Source organism: Ctenopharyngodon idella, chromosome 3 (assembly GCF_019924925.1).
Source record: "Ctenopharyngodon idella isolate HZGC_01 chromosome 3, HZGC01, whole genome shotgun sequence".
NCBI classification, from domain to species: Eukaryota; Metazoa; Chordata; class Actinopteri; order Cypriniformes; family Xenocyprididae; genus Ctenopharyngodon; species Ctenopharyngodon idella.
Genome location: NC_067222.1, coordinates 16,202,855 through 16,219,460, shown reverse-complemented (window position 1 = coordinate 16,219,460; position 16,606 = coordinate 16,202,855). Strand labels below are relative to the sequence as shown.

The 16,606-nt window shown below is 38.3% G+C and overlaps 1 protein-coding gene and 2 long non-coding RNA genes across 8 annotated transcripts in view; 1 reads left to right on the top strand and 2 right to left on the bottom strand.

Moving 5' to 3' along the window:
- Positions 1–16,606, bottom strand: part of LOC127508098 (uncharacterized) — a 320,544-nt gene that overhangs the window by 243,761 nt on the left and 60,177 nt on the right. The window lies entirely within an intron of this gene.
- LOC127508258 (uncharacterized) overlaps positions 2,318–16,606 on the top strand; it is a 36,664-nt gene continuing 22,375 nt past the window's right edge. Inside the window, exon 1 of the long non-coding RNA XR_007928756.1 lies at positions 2,318–2,535. This is a non-coding gene — a long non-coding RNA (uncharacterized LOC127508258). The remainder of the gene's footprint in view (positions 2,536–16,606) is intronic.
- LOC127508254 (uncharacterized) lies at positions 4,377–5,521 on the bottom strand. The gene is made up of 2 exons (XR_007928752.1): positions 5,464–5,521; positions 4,377–5,186 (listed from the first exon to the last, which is right to left on the bottom strand). It is a non-coding gene; the product is annotated as an uncharacterized LOC127508254 (long non-coding RNA).

Below are 16,606 nucleotides of genomic sequence, written 5' to 3'. Positions count from 1 at the left end.
CTAAAGATCAGCAGCAGCAGCAGCAGCAAAAGTGGCTGCGGCACCAAAAGCACCACAAGAACAAAATGCAAGAGATTCATTGTTACTGTCAGTGGTAAGTGTTGAAGGGTTAGTTCACCCAAAAATGAAATGTCTATAATTTATTACTCTCCCTCATGTAGTTCCAAACCCGTAAGACCTTCGTTCATCTTCAGAACACAAATTAAGATCTTTTTGATGAAATTTGAGAAGCTGTCTGTCCCTCCATTGGGAGCTATATTGAATTTACACATTCAAGGTCCAGAAAGGAAGGAAAGACATCATTAAAGTAATCCATGTGACTCCAGTGGTTTTATGAAGCAACGCGAGTGCTTTGTTTGCACAAATAATAATAATAATAATAATAATAATAATAGTTTTACCACTATATTTACAAAATAATATAATCTACGGCACATTCACAGAACAACTTCTGCTCTCGACTCAACCCAGAACACGTGCGTTGTGTTGCTCTCACTACTGCTTTTGCTGGTAAGTATTTCCTTAAAGTTGTAAATTATTTGTGTCGCTTCATAAAACTGAGGTTGAACTACTGGAGTCACATGGCCGGATTAATTTAATGATGTCTTTCCTTCCTTTCTGGCCTTGAATGTGTAAGTTGCATAGCTCCCAATGGAGGGAACAGTAAGCTCTTGGATTTAATAAAAATATCTTCTCTAATTTGTGTTCTGAAGATGAACTATGGTCTTACAGGTGTGGAACCAACATGAGGGTGAGTTAATTAAGAATTTTGCATCTGAAAAGGAAACTCCTACAAATGAATATGCAATAATGTAAGCCGCAAAAAGAACGGTGTCCTCACCTTTTCAGCACTGTGTGTCTTTAGTAAATCCTGACAAAAAAAAAAGGGTTTGCGTTGGCACAAAGCTGTTAATCTGGCCCTACAAATATTATGTTCAAACGGCAAATTCAGTCACTTTAATTCAGTCACTGATTTTACTTTTTTTCTATATTTCTATGTCTTGCTGTGACATGAAGTGAGGACATTGAAAGTGAAGATGGGAGATCCTGTCATTCTCGAGACTCATGCTGAAATACAGAGCAATGATCTAATGCTGTGGACGTTTGGACCTGAAAACCGTCTCGTTGTTAAAACTGATTCAGGAAGGACTAGCATTAGTGAGAGTTTCAGAGACAGACCTGGAGCTGGACAACGAAACTGGATCGCTCACCATCAGAAACATTGGAATCACAGACTCTGGACATTTTAAACTACAGATCATCAACAGCAAACAGACCACATTCAGAAGATTCAATGTGACTGTCAATGGTGAGTAGAACGTCATTTATTATAATAACATATTGATTTTCACAACAGGTGCAAACTGACTGGTGTTCCAAGAATGCACTGTCTTTTTGCATATTCCAGATTATTTAAGTTTTGATTATTCAAGTTTTAAGAAAACATTTTTCCAAATGTACAGTCAGTTGATCAATATAACATAAAAAATCTTCACGTACAGGGAACATGGTTTGTCGATAGCTAAAATAGTCAAATGCCACAGAAGAACAGAGGAGTTTGTGAGAAGCGAAAAAAAAAACTTTATCCATTGAAAATCTTTTTGTATATTCCTAAGACAACAGGTAGATGAATGAAGCCTCAGTATCCTATACTGTATTATTTTTCTGTAAGGTTTCAAGGGAAACATTTGTAGTGATTTATATTGCTAAAAATATTAGATTTGTTCTATTTATTTTGTTGTTTTTAGCTGTTTTAGGGGAACTCTTGAGATTAGCTGTAACATCATCTATACGTAAATGTATACAGCAAACTTTTTTAATTTTTATGATTTATCTGTATTTTCTTTAAGGTTCCACAGAAGAAGAAGTAAATGAAGAGACGCAGCTAATCAGTGGAAATGTTCCTGATGGAGTGAATGAGCAGCAGGCGACAAGTTCAGTTTGATGAGATGGGACACGCCCACCAGTGTCAATCACTGTGACATCATCAACAGTCAAGCTCAACAACATTTGAAAAATGAACCCGTGTGCTGCAAAAGTTGGAATGAATTCTTGAGCATGTTTAACAGCAGGTTAATATGCGATATCTGATGTGGCACGAGCAGAGAGAGTTTCGAGCGTCAAAGTTAACTATTCGCTGTCCACACTGAGGATGTGTGACACTTTCATATGATCTGGGGTGCTACAATTACCAAATCAGTACTGGAGATAGCTGTAGCTGCATTGTTCACTACATCTGAACCAGTTCCAGACAGACAAGATGGTGCAGAAGAAGCAAACACTGAACAATTTGTCCTTTAAACACTGCTGTGTTTTTGTCAGTATTTACCTATGAGAGTTTTTATTTTCACTGTCATATCAGAATTAATTTCTTGTTACTTCCCATTTTATATTATTTCTCTGTTAGTAGTACTTATGTTGTAATGTAGTTCCCAACGTAGGTTCGGGAGGAGCCGAAACATTCAGTCCTGTGTTTTTCGGTGTGTATTTTGATCGTTACACCTTTAACCTTATTATTTATTATTCTCAGGTTAGGTAAAGTAAGTCGAGTCTGGCCTAAATTATAAGCATTTAAAATTACTTACAATTTGGTCAGAAGACTCCTCTGTGGTACGTTCTTGTTCAATAGTCTTAAAACACTATAAATCAAGCCAAGGTAGGCAGCTTTTGTAATCAATTAAATTTCTTTTAATTGGTAGCTTTCTTTTTATAATAAACAAAAATTTAAAGGCAAATAAAACTTCATCATTAAGGTATAAAATACAGTAATCACTCTTTTGAGTCAAAGGTGTAGTCAGCTCTGGGCTTCCCATCTCAGCTTGGGGTTTCTTGTCCTCAGCTCTGGGCTTCTAGGAGTCGGGGGTACTGACGTATCAGTATCCGAAGAGGCAATCAACTCATCAGTCTTTTATACTCGTGTTGTTTATCGCAGACGTTAGGTTATCTTCTTGACTGACATACATTGTAACTTTCCTAACATTTCCCAGATCGTTCTCAAGGGCCTTGCAGGTGTGAGCTGTCTGGCTTTTGTGTCCTTGAACTCCAGTAAACTCATCCAAGATGGCTGATGTCCTTATAAGGTTCTAGGAGTAGAACCACAGTTCTCCGTGTCCTTGTGCACACAACACACAGAACCGCACACACTTCTGTGTGCTGCAGTCCAGTTCTGCTCCTCCTTCTCATGGACAGGCACACACACATATCCAACAATAACGGTACATCTCTGGCCATACAGTATAATACATTTCTTAGAAACAAACAAAAATAATAATAATAATATTGTAAGCAATGCCTAATGTTTAATACATTGGCCAAATGTGTAGCAACAGACTTCCAAAATCTAAACAAGGAGGCAGGGTAATTGCATTTTCTTGATATAATACAACACCTGTCAATCATCATTATGAGTGTATATAAGCAGCGGTCACTGCGTCATCCCAGCGACAATTCTTCCAGCATCCTCCTCCTCCCCATCTCCTCCTCTATTTATCTTATTCTCCCTTTATGCAGCACTGTTATAGGAGGGTTTAACTAAGCCGAGCCTCCTTCGAGGACAGCAAGCAAGTTTGTTTTACCATTAACCATTCAGGACTGAATGGGCAGGCCGAACTTGTGAAAGCTATGCTGCATTAAGTCAGAGATAGAGAAAGTCTCTATTTCAAGGTTTTGTTGTCATGTGATGATGAATGAAGTTTGGTGATGATGATGATGATGATGATTCAGTTCTTTGATTTGGTATAATAACGCTTGTTGATTTGTGCTGGCCTTATGAAGTGCTCAGAAAAATCTACTTCATTCAAAGGGAAGTGTTCATAACCCACTGACAGATATTTGTATAAACTCACTTCATTTTGTTTTATATCTGCATCCCAAGTAAATTTGCTTTGAAAAAAAATTGTATTGGAAAAGAACAAAAATACTGAGTAAGATAATTCTGTCCTACATAAAATGTGCAGCACACAGATAAATGTCAGGGTTATAATGTTCAGAAACAATGTTAAATAAGCTGCAAGCAGGCAATTAATGGGATTCAAGTGATTTAAGGCCCTTAAACACATTCGAAAAATATTTTTAGTTTTATTTAGGAAGCCTGTAACCATCTCATAACCATTCCAGATAGAAGACCAACCTTGAATCAACGTTGAATTTTACATTGATTTTCATCAGGTTTGCACCCTGAAATAATGTTATTTCAATGATGAAAAATAGTTCAACATGGTTGTAAATTCAATGTTTTTTCAACCTTAATTAAATCACCTATTTAACATTGAATTAACATGGAAACATATCAAATCAATCTTGCTTTATGTACAGCAAGATTCTAAGCCAGTTAAATGTCTATTTCTACTCATTTCAATCAGAGACAATGTAAGGGCTGGAGTTAATATGGTTTTAATGAACAATTTACAACTTCCTTCAGTTTACATACAAATGTATTCATTTATAACCACACACTGTTTGAACAGGAATTAACATCACATTCAGGAAAAACAAGTGGCTGGAAAAATGGCATTTCATGGTGACAAAAACAAATAGACCTGGTTTCACAGACAGGGCTTAGGCTAAGCCAGGATCAGACCTTAGTTCAATTATTTCAGTAGCTTTTATAAACATGCCTTAGAAAAAACAATCATTACTGGGGTTTTTCTAAAGACAAAACAATGGCTAAGATATGTTTTCAGTTAAAACAGCTCAGACATACATTTTAGTCTGGGACTAGATTTAAGCCTTGTCTGTGAAAGGGGTTAAAAAAAACCCAACAACAACATTATTGGCATTCATCTTTAGACAAAACAATAGCACAGACAAATTGTAAGATGTCAGTTACTTTCAGTTAAAACAGCTCAAACATGCATTTTAGTCATTGGGAAAAGAGCCTGGAAAACTGTGACAACATAAATGGAAGTAAATACACATGGAAATGAAGACAGAAACACAGTACTACAGACTGAAACACTACCACAGTTCACTGCTCAGGACTTGAAGCTTTTCAAGGATTGAAGCTACTCTTCTAATGCAAAAAGTATGTCCTTATTCATTAAATTGACACTCTGACGAACTCAGGGATTTCCACCATGAGCAATGCCCGAAGCTGATCAGGAGCACAAACGGAGCCAGTTTTGCAGAAACAGCAAATACAAACTTTGAGGCCTCCTTTTTTTCAGCCTTCACTTGTTGTAAGACATCTAAAGAAAACAAAAACAAACAGGAAGTTAAAACTGCACAATGTTCTTCAACATTTGATCGGTAGTAGTGTACGACTGACAGAAGGTGGGTCATAAATATTTGGAAATGTGACTGTTACAATGTACAACAAAATTAAGTAAAACTTGAAATATGATTAAAAAAAAAGGTTTAAGTTAAAACACGCTGAATTCAAGGTGAGTTAATGAACATCTGGTTTGGACATTAGTAATTCATTATCCATTAACAACTATATCCGTTTTTATACAAATTACTAACCATGTATTGTAAAGTGTCTTCAGTCATCAAACGTCATTGAAAAGCTTTAGGTCCTAAGGGGAGAAACATTTTTACAGCATTCCCTGCTGAAAAAAACAGCATATGCTGGTTAAGGTAGGTTTTGGAGCTGGTTTATGCTGGTCCTCTGCTGGTTTTATGCCATACACCAGCATACCAGCTCCAAAACCTACCTTAACCAGCAGGGTTTTCAGCAGGTTTATTAGTGGTCGATAGTTGTTTGCCAGGTCAATTAATTAGTTGTGCAAATACTACTATTATAATTTACTATTTCTACTACTACTAAAAAAAAAAAAAAAAAAAAATCATGATCATTCGTCACTTCCTGTTTGTTGCTGCCGCGCTGTTTGAGTTAGAGCTCCGTCGAGTTGATTCCTAATTGCTTGTTTTTTTTCTTAAAATCAAATTTATAACCTACCATTCTCTCTTTTACGGCGGGGGAACACATCCCTGACACTATTTTATATAAAAAACACTCGGATTGCCTGATAGCGACTACTAGCTGTGAGATATGTGAGCGGGCTAATTCCAAGCCACATATCGTCACTTCTTGTTTGTTGCTGCCGCGCTGTTTGAGTTAGAGCTCCGTCGAGTTGATTCCTAATTGCTTGTTTTTTTCTTAAAATCAAATTTATAACCTACCATTCTCTCTTTTACGGCGGGGGAACACATCCCCGACACTATTTTATATAAAAAACACTCGGATTGCCTTGATATCGCTAGTTTTATCCGACTTCTCGAACATTCGCTACTAGCTTTAGCCCGTTAGCAATAGCGGCGTGGTCACACTAGCGTTTGTACTCTTCTCACTCACAATATTATTGTTCATCAATACTAATGGCGGGCGTACCGAATGTGTCTCTATCTTTGAGTGCAGGTGAGGACACGTTCGAGCTGCATGCGGTGCAGTTGGAGCTGGAGGCCGTGGACGACAGATCCGGACCCTTCTGGAGAAACAGGCCGAGCTACGGGAGCGGCGAACAGCGCTGGAAACATCCCGTGCTGACGCTCACCAATCCTCGGTAAGTTTGCAGCGCGATATTAACATCCTGCTTCCTCTACGCCGTGTACTTCTCTGCACAGGGCCCGAGAACCCAGAACGCGTTCATCCCAGCCCTCGTTTACTCCGGCGCCGTCACACCAGGGACCTTGGGTTCTTCAGCAACGGAAGGCGCGAGCCAGGCCTCGGACCAGGACCTCTCCCCCTCCGCCGCCCCCGGTCTTCGAGGTCTCGACGAGGAACCGCTTCTCCCCTCTTCGCGAAGCAGAACGAGGCGCCGTGGTCATCGGAGACTCCATCGTCCGTCACGTCCACGCTACCACAACCAAAGGTAAGGTGCGCAGTCACTGTTTTCCTGGTGCTCGTGTCCTCGATGTCTCTGCGCAGGTTCCAGCGATCCTGAATGGCGCTGAGAGCATCGGAGCTGTTGTTCTGCACGTGGGGGTGAACGACACCAGGCTGCGGCAGACGGAGGTGCTGAAGCAGGACTTCAGGAGTCTGATCGAGACGGTACGAGCCACATCGCCCGCGACGAGGATCATCGTGTCCGGACCGCTTCCGACGTACCGACGTGGACATGAAAGGTTCAGTAGATTATTTGCTTTAAATGAATGGTTAATGTCTTGGTGTACTGAACAGAAGCTGCTCTTTATAAATAATTGGAATCTTTTCTGGGAGCGACCTAGGCTCTTCCGTGCTGATGGCCTGCACCCCAGCAAAATCGGAGCTGATCTTCTGTCGGAGAACATCACCAAGACACTTCGCACCGTATGACTAGTAAGTCAAACCTCAAATCACAGTCTGTGTTCTACCCACTTAATTGATAGAAATGTGAGTGTAGTACAGTCTATAGAAACTGTGTCTATTCCCCGAATAGTGAGGTTCAACTATAAAAATAAAGGATCTAGAAAAAATCTGATCGTGATCAAACCAGAAATTCGCAAAATTACCGAACAAAAACAATTTCTAAAGCTAGGGCTACTAAACATTAGATCGCTGACACCTAAGGCGGTTATTATAAATGAAATGATCACAGATAATAGTCTTGATGTAATTTGCCTTACTGAAACATGGCTTAAACCAAATGATTATTTCGGTCTTAATGAGTCTTGTCCACCTGGCTACTGTTATAAAAATAAATGCCGTCCGGTTGGCCGTGGCGGTGGTGTTGCAACAATCTATAGAGAGATTCTTAACGTTACCCAGAAAACAAACTACAGGTTTAACTCATTTGAAATTCACGTGCTAGACGTTACACTCTCAGATATAAATAAAAAGTCGCTACTATCTCTTGCTTTGGCTACTGTTTATAGACCTCCAGGGCCTTATGTTGATTTCCTAAAAGAGTTTGCAGACTTTCTCTCAGACCTATTGGTCAACGTTGATAAAGCGCTGATTGTTGGAGATTTTAATATTCATGTTGATAATACAAATGATGCGTTAGGGGCTGCGTTTACAGATTTACTAAACTCGTTTGGGGTCAAACAAAACGTCACTGGACCCACTCACCGTCTTAATCATACACTAGATTTAATTATATCACATGGAATCAATCCTACTGATATAGAAATTCTACCGCAAAGTGATGATATCACTGATCATTACCTTGTAACATGCGTACTGCATACTGCTGATATTTGTCAAATTGCGCCACGATATCGACTAGGTAGAACAATTCTTCCGACAACTATAGATAAATTCACAAATAAACTGCCTGATCTGTCTCACCTGCTCATTGTACCCAAACACACAAATGATCTTGAGAAAATTACTAGCAGTATGTGCACCACTTTCACTAGTACATTAGATACTGTTGCACCAATGAGATTAAAAAAGGTTAGAGAGAAAAATACTGTACCATGGTACAACAATATTACTCACGCTATCAAAAGAGAAACTCGTAATCTAGAACGCAAATGGAGACAAACTCGTTTAGAGGTCTTTAGAATCGCGTGGAAAGACAGCTCGTCCCGTTATAGAAAGACTCTAAAAGCAGCCAGGGCCGAGCATCTCTGCAAACTCATAGAAAATAACCAAAACAATCCAAGGTTCTTGTTTAGTACAGTGGCTAGATTAACAAATAAACAGACATCACCAGAACAAAACATTTCATTACAGTTTAGTAGCGATGACTTTATGAATTTCTTTACTGAAAAAATCGAAAGCATCAGAAATACAGTTGTAAATGTACAACCCTTGACAGAGTTTTATGATTCAGCCTCAATTATCGTCCCTCAAGAACAGTTGCAGTGCTTTACAACTATAGGACAGGAAGAGCTAAATAAACTTATCACAGCGTCTAAACCAACAACATGTTTATTAGATCCAATACCCACTAAACTACTGAAAGAATTGTTACCTGTAGCAGAAGAGCCTCTTCTCAATATTATTAACTCGTCTTTATCTCTAGGTCACGTTCCAAGACCGTTCAAGTTAGCAGTTATTAAGCCTCTCATTAAGAAACCACAATTAGATCCAAATGTATTGGCAAATTACAGACCCATTTCAAATCTTCCATTTATATCGAAAATATTAGAAAAAGTGGTGTCGGTCCAATTGTGCTCCTTCCTGCAAAAAAAATGCTATCTATGAAAAATTTCAGTCAGGATTCAGGTCTCATCATAGCACAGAAACTGCGCTCGTTAAAATTACAAATGACTTACTTCTAGCTTCTGACCAAGGCTGTATCTCAATACTAGTGTTACTTGATCTCAGTGCTGCGTTCGACACTATAGATCATAAAATACTCCTAGATCGACTACAGAATTACACTGGTATCCAGGGACAGGCATTACGGTGGTTTAGGTCGTATCTATCAGACCGTCACAATTTTGTTTATTTAAACGGGGAAAAATCTAAGATAACAATAGTAAATTATGGAGTGCCTCAAGGATCTGTGTTAGGCCCTCTGCTATTTTCAATATACATGCTGCCACTTGGTAATATTATAAGAAGACATGGAATTAGTTTCCACTGCTATGCCGATGATACTCAATTATATATTTCAACACAACCAGATGATAACTCTAAATTATCCAATCTGACAGAGTGTGTTAAAGAAGTAAAACATTGGATGACTAGTAATTTTCTTCTATTAAATTCAGATAAGACTGAAGTATTACTTATTGGGCCAAAAACCTGTACACAGAATCTCTCAGACTACAATTTGCATTTAGAAGGATGTACTGTTACTCCATCCTCGACAGTTAAAGACCTGGGTGTTATATTAGACAGCAACTTGTCCTTTGAAAATCATATTTCATATGTTACAAAAACAGCCTTCTTCCACCTCAGAAACATTGCTAAGATACGGAATATGTTATCTGTTTCAGATGCAGAAAAGTTAGTTCATGCTTTCATGACGTCTAGACTAGATTACTGTAATGCATTACTAGCTGGTTGTCCTGCTTCCTCAATAAACAAGCTACAATTAGTACAAAATGCAGCTGCTAGAGTTCTTACCAGGTCAAGAAAATATGATCATATAACACCAATTTTATCATCTCTTCACTGGTTACCTATTAAGTTCCGTATCGATTATAAAGTACTGCTAATGACCTATAAGGCTCTAAGTGGTTTAGCTCCTGTGTACTTAACCGACCTTTTATCGCCCTACAATCCTTCACGCTCTTTAAGATCACAAAACTCTGGACTTCTGGTTGTACCTAGGATAGCTAAGTCCTCTAAAGGAGGGAGAGCGTTTTCACATTTGGCTCCTAAACTCTGGAATAGCCTTCCTGATAATGTTCGGGGCTCAGACTCGCTCACCCAGTTTAAATCTAGATTAAAGACACATCTCTTCAGCCAAGCATTCACATAATCCATCTCATATCAGATCAATTGCACATGACTATCTTTGCTTAATGTTATGAACAGCAGCTATGCTAATTATTCTCCATTTGCTTTTCTGTTTTACCTCGGGATGCCCGTCCCGAGGTGACTAGAGAGTACATCAGTTTCAGTTTGGATCCAGCCTCTTAAGAAGACCTCAGATGACTAAAACTTTGGAAGAGACGGCGCCAACTCCTGCGATGACTTCAGAAGATGCAACATCTGGATCAACACGCACATTCACATTCTATAAATCCTAATTATTGTTAATATGTAATTCATTTTTCCAGGAGCTCTTTGCTTTCTACCTCCAATTACATTGCTAACAGTGATTGTATGTTAATCGCCTAAATTATTACATTATTAGCTAACTGCATTCTCCAAATTGTAATGTTGACATGCATTCTCTGTAAAGCTGCTTTGAAACGATATGTATCGTGAAAAGCGCTATACAAATAAATGTGAATTGAATTGAATTGAAAGGAAGATATTTTGAAGAATGTTTGTAACCAAACAGTTAGTGGACCCCATTGACTTCCATAGTATTTATTTCTCCATACTAAGGACGTCAGCGGTGTCCCACAACTGTTTGGTTACCCATATTCATCAAAATATCTTCCTTCGTGTTTAGCAAAACAAAGAAATGAATACAGGTTTGGAACAATTTGAGGGTGAATAAATGATGACAGAATTTTAAATTCTGGGTGAACTATCCCTTTAACATACAGCTGGAGAGTTTTTTATTTCCCAAACCCGAATGTGGACAGTCCAATTACTGTCGTTTAGCTGCCTATAAGGTGTCATATAGATGATAATAGCATATAGGAATGCTTATATAAAAGCAGATTAAAATGAAACAAGCTGGCTGGCCATTGACAACACACTCAGAAGAACAAGTCGTTTCAAACACAGCCTTCCCAAGACCAATAACTTGCAAGCGATTTAGTATGATGGTAACTCAGACTGGTTCTGGTTTGATTGTTTCCCTGACATATCAAGCTAAGCATGTATTCCTTCATTTCCTTAATTCCTTTAGTACAATCTTAAGTGCCTAAACAATGTGATTTCTCAAAATATCTTTAATGAAAAACAATACTGACCCTTTTTGACTGATCCCTGCTTGATCTCGGCCTTGCAATATTTCCATGCACGTCTCTTTTTCTCCAGTGCACCCTTGGTTGCTTTGGCTCAGGTGTCTTTGCGGGTGCTGCTGCCGCCTCCTCTTCTTGCAGCTCACCAAGAAAGTCATCAAGACTTTGGAGCTCATCCTTCAGTTCTTGATGATCAACCAAGTTATCCAAGACCATTAGATTTTCTTGGATTTCTGAATCACTCATGGACATAGTGATGGGCAGAAAAACAAACAGACAGAAAGACTCACAACAAAGAGATGGACAAATAAAACAAATATAGATAAAGAGAGAGAGAGAGAGAGAGAGAGAGAGAGAGAGAGAGAGCTACAGAGAGTACAGGTGATGAGTACAGGTTAACAAGATGGACGTGGCTCTTAAAAGTGCCTTTGTTATTTATTTGTGTGTGTGTGTGTGTGTGTGTGTGTGTGTGTGTGTGTGTGTGTGTGTGTGTGTGGTGTTAGAATAAAGATAATTTTTGCTGGCAAATTTGAGGGACCTAATGATGAAAAAGAAAAAAACAAACAGACAAACAAACAAACAAAAAAACAGAATTGAATATTTTACACCAGTATTCTCTTCACCTGTGTTGCCAGATTGGGCTTGAGTGTATGTAAAATTGATTTTATACAGTTCAATAAGCAAAAGGTTAATATTGTTCAATACGTTTTGCTCTATTTCGCCAACAAAAATAGTTCCAAACAAAACCACAGCAGAACTCACTGTAAAAATTACATGAATCAATAACTTATGACAACATCATTATTACATAAATTATACACATAAATTGTGCTGAGACACAATAATGCTGTTGTTGAATTTGTTTCTACTGTTTATTATAGATAATATTTAGGCGTTTATTATAAAATTATTTGTGGATTTTAAACAATTACTAGGCTGGAAAACAAACCAATCTGGCAACCCTGTTTTTTACCTGACCATTTATAATGTTGGCTTAAAGTGGCTTAATAGTTTTGAGCTAATGTAATACAGGTAACTGGAAACACATCAGTACTGAAAATCTTGTATTCCCCATGATTGTACCTTCACGATTATATGCAAAAAAAAAAATGAACTTGAATTTAGTTAGCTAATTAAATTCAAGTTCATTTTTCTATCATTAACCGTCCTAATAAATTGCTACCTTAAACTTCCTAAAGTTCTAAACACAACTTCTTGTCCTGATTCAACAGTTTTTATTGTGTAAATTTAAGAATAGTCTCGATCTCTATTAATTAACTTTTCTACTTACCAAGTGGAAAATCGCAATGGACCTTGGGATCGCGATCGCGCCATACAATGACGTCAGCGTATTAATTTAGAGGATTTTTAATAAATAAACAAGACATTGATTAATCGAACACAAGCATATATACATATTTATTTATCAATACCAGACTCCTATAAAAATACATTATCCAGCATGCATCACGTCTAATTAGTCACTTACCCTATGACCAGAAAACGCTTAAACTGCTAACTTGCACGCACCGAGGAGCGTTGTTAAACTTACCCTCTGAATGTTGTTCTACCTGCAGTATGAGCTTGTTAAAACTCACCGCTGAATGTTGTTCTACCTGCAGTTGAGCGTTGTTAAACTCACCGCTGAAGTTGTTGTTCTACCTGCAGTTGAGCGTTGTTAAACTCACCGCTGAATGCTGTTCTACCTGCAGTTGAGCGTTGTTAAACTCACCGCTGAATGCTGTTCTACCTGCAGTTGAGCGTTGTTTAAACTCACCGGCTGAATGCTGTTCTACCTGCAGTTGAGCGTTGTTAAACTCACCGCTGAAGTGTTCTACCTGCAGTGAGCGTTGTTAAACTCACCGCTGAATGTTGTTCTACCTGCAGTTGAGCGTTGTTAAACTCACTCTGAATGTTGTTTCTACCTGCAGTTGAGCGTTGTTAAACTCACCGCTGAATGCTGTTCTACCTGCAGTTGAGCGTTGTTAAACTCACGCTGAAATGCTGTCTACATGCAGTTGAGCGTTGTTAAACTCACCGCTGAATGCTGTTCTACCTGCAGTTGAGCGTTGTTAAACTCCACCGCTGGATGCTGTTGTGTGTGAACGCTCCCCCTTTTTCTCAGAGGGCACTTTGATTCAACTGCGAGGGATTTCTTAACATTAAAAACCAGTTGGGTGGCCAGATAAAGATGATATGGGCCGCCATTTGACCAGCCTCGGCATAGATCATTTATTGTAGCCTATTCCTATTCTTATTTATTGTAGTCTCGACCCATCCACAGCAGACAACGGGCGCTGCGGGTTGTGCTTACCCAAGACGTCAAATTTCAACGCCGAAGGCTCCTGTCCAGGGTTCCATAGAAGTCTATCGGACTGTCCTGCTCGTTGAAAAATGACGCCAAGGGGGTACCCAGTGCGTTAAAATGTGACGCCAAGGGGTCCTGACCAAGCGTCCATATGTTGGGAGTGAGAACGTGTTGGATAACCACTGATAACGCCTATTCAATCAAGTGATAACATTCGAGGAGCGGGTGGACAGTGTTGTAATTATAACTTAAGCAAAATCAGATTTATAGTTACTGATAAAGTTGTATTTATTATAAATCATATAAGTTCATAGTTACAGAGATTCTGTGCTGGATTTCATTATTTTTAAATGAAAATACATGGCAGTAATTCCAAAGCATTATGTCATTGGAGCTGCTTTTGTGAATCATTTTACAAAGCAATTGTTGTTGATTTAGTTTCGAAGTGCCTAATTTCTCACATCACTAGTTATGGGTGGCCTTTTTCACATTTATTTGAATGAACCCCACCTATACATACACAGCTCAGCATCTTATAGAATGTTTTCACAGAAAAAGGTCTGTGGTGACTTTATTTCAGTGTATTGTATAAGTCTAAATTCTACAGAAAATTCTGTGAATAGCCTACATTATAACATTATAACAATAATAATAATTAAAGCTGCAAGCAGCATTACGGGGCCAAGCACAAAAGCGGCACAACAAGCCAGCCATCACGGCCGTGAGCATCAGACCAAACTGCAACAGTGAGCAATTAAAGACCTATTAAGATCATTTTAGGGCAAAAGAGCTGAAAAATCACAAATACAGTCAATATTAAAGATTTACTGGTTTATCACTTTCCACCAATAGGTGGCACTGTGACCAAATTCATGCGGTATGGTCAGAGTGGTCATCGCAAAGTTTGGCGTCAATATGTCAAAGCATTGCAGAGATATAGACTCAAGAGTCATTTGGGCATCAAGACAGTAATTCTTCGCTGTGGAATATGAATACGGTTTCGTCTATCAACACAAATCTTTAAATTCGACATGGTCTGAAGATGATACGATTCGATTTTGGTGAAAATTGGATGAATGAAAGAGGCAGTTTGAAAAGTAGGTTTTAAAGAAAATCAAAATGGCGGACAGGAAGTTTGGCTGACTATTGTAAAATTGGCATCAATGTTCTCAGCATGACCCACGGAACCTAATAAAACAAGTCTCATTACAATAGGCCACATTTAACATTAAGCAATTAGTATTTTTAATAAATGTTTATTACAACATTTGACCACAAGGCGGCGCTGTCTTGAAACCATTTGAGGAACCTTCAAGCATGGTGCCGATGACAACATACTGAGTTTCGTAATGGTACACCAATGCATTCATATAATAGAACATTTATATCATAATACTGTATAGCACTTAATGGCAATTTCGTGTTTTGTTCAATTATAGCGCCACCAAGAGGCACAATCCAACCAATTTTTTATGTGTCCTCAGGGTGACCCCATACATGTGTGTGTCAAATTTGGTGAAAATATCTCATTTTGTTTTGGAGTTATAGACATTTATATGTATGAGATCATAAAAAATGACCCATGAACGACTTCGTTTGATTTTTTTGCCACTTCCTATTAAAATTTTGACATTTGGGCTAAAGCATATAGTTAACCAGCTTAGGTTCCGTGTTTCCTACGGTGTCGAAGATATTCGCAATCGTTTTTTAAGCGCTAAATCACCACGCCGCACAAACCGTTATATATATTGGGAATGAAAGTATTGAAGAGAAAAGCAATAAACATACCTGCATAACCAAATACAAATATAATTTTTAAATGAAAGCAAAAGTTTCAACAATTATATAATTGTTAAATCTAAAATAAAACATTATTTTATGTTTTCAAATTGTTAAAGTGTGTTTTTATAGCTAACCCATAATACTAATTCTGCATTAAAACTTAAAAAAGTTAAGTGTGTGTGTGTATATATATATATATATATATATATATATATATATATATATATATTAAAGCAACTTATAAATAAGGAATATAACAAGAGATTCATCCTGAGGCAAATAAACATGAGAAGTGCTTGTAATACAAAGTTTCAGACATCGTTTAGAAAAGAACAAGCCATAACAGGGAGGGATTAAAGAAAAGTGAAAGCACATAGGAAGATTTTTTTTATTTATTTATTACGTTCAGCTGTTTCTTGAATATTGTCAGGTATTCAGCATTTGTTTTTTGTCTTCATGATTTAAGATGATACATATAAATATTAAAGGTAATACCTATATGACTACATGACTGAACATGACACTTCTGAGCCCAGAAGAGATATACTGTTTTTTAGACCAACTGAGAATCCAGTTCCCAGGACTTTAACCTCTGCTCCGGTTTGGACCAACAGTTGCACCTGTGTCTAATCCAAGTCCCACTTTCACACCAACTGGACCGGCTTTAGCTGATGCGCTGGCGACTTCAGCCCGAGCCATTGCTCCGGCTCCAACCATGTTGGCTTCAGCACCAGCTGAGACGTTGGGGCCTTTGGCTTCTGCCTCAAAAACGCTGAATTCAGCAGAAGCTCGTCCAACTCCTGCTTCTGCATACGCTCCAGCCTTGGGAATTCTCTTTCCTGGTTCGCCTTCAAAAGCTACTGCATATGTACCACTTCCAGCATAGGTGCCTTCTGCACTGGCAGCTCCTGGTCTGTCAAATGTGTCAATTATGTTGATGGTCTCGACTAGATCAACATTAGCTGATGCAAGATGAAACCTTGGCTTTTTTTCAGTTTCCTTTTTTAGTTTCCATGTTGTCAGTTTGAGTAATTTCTTATTTACGTCACTTGAAACAGTGAAATCTGCGCTGGGTGGTCCTTTCCGCAGCTGTTTGGTATAAATTATATCAGA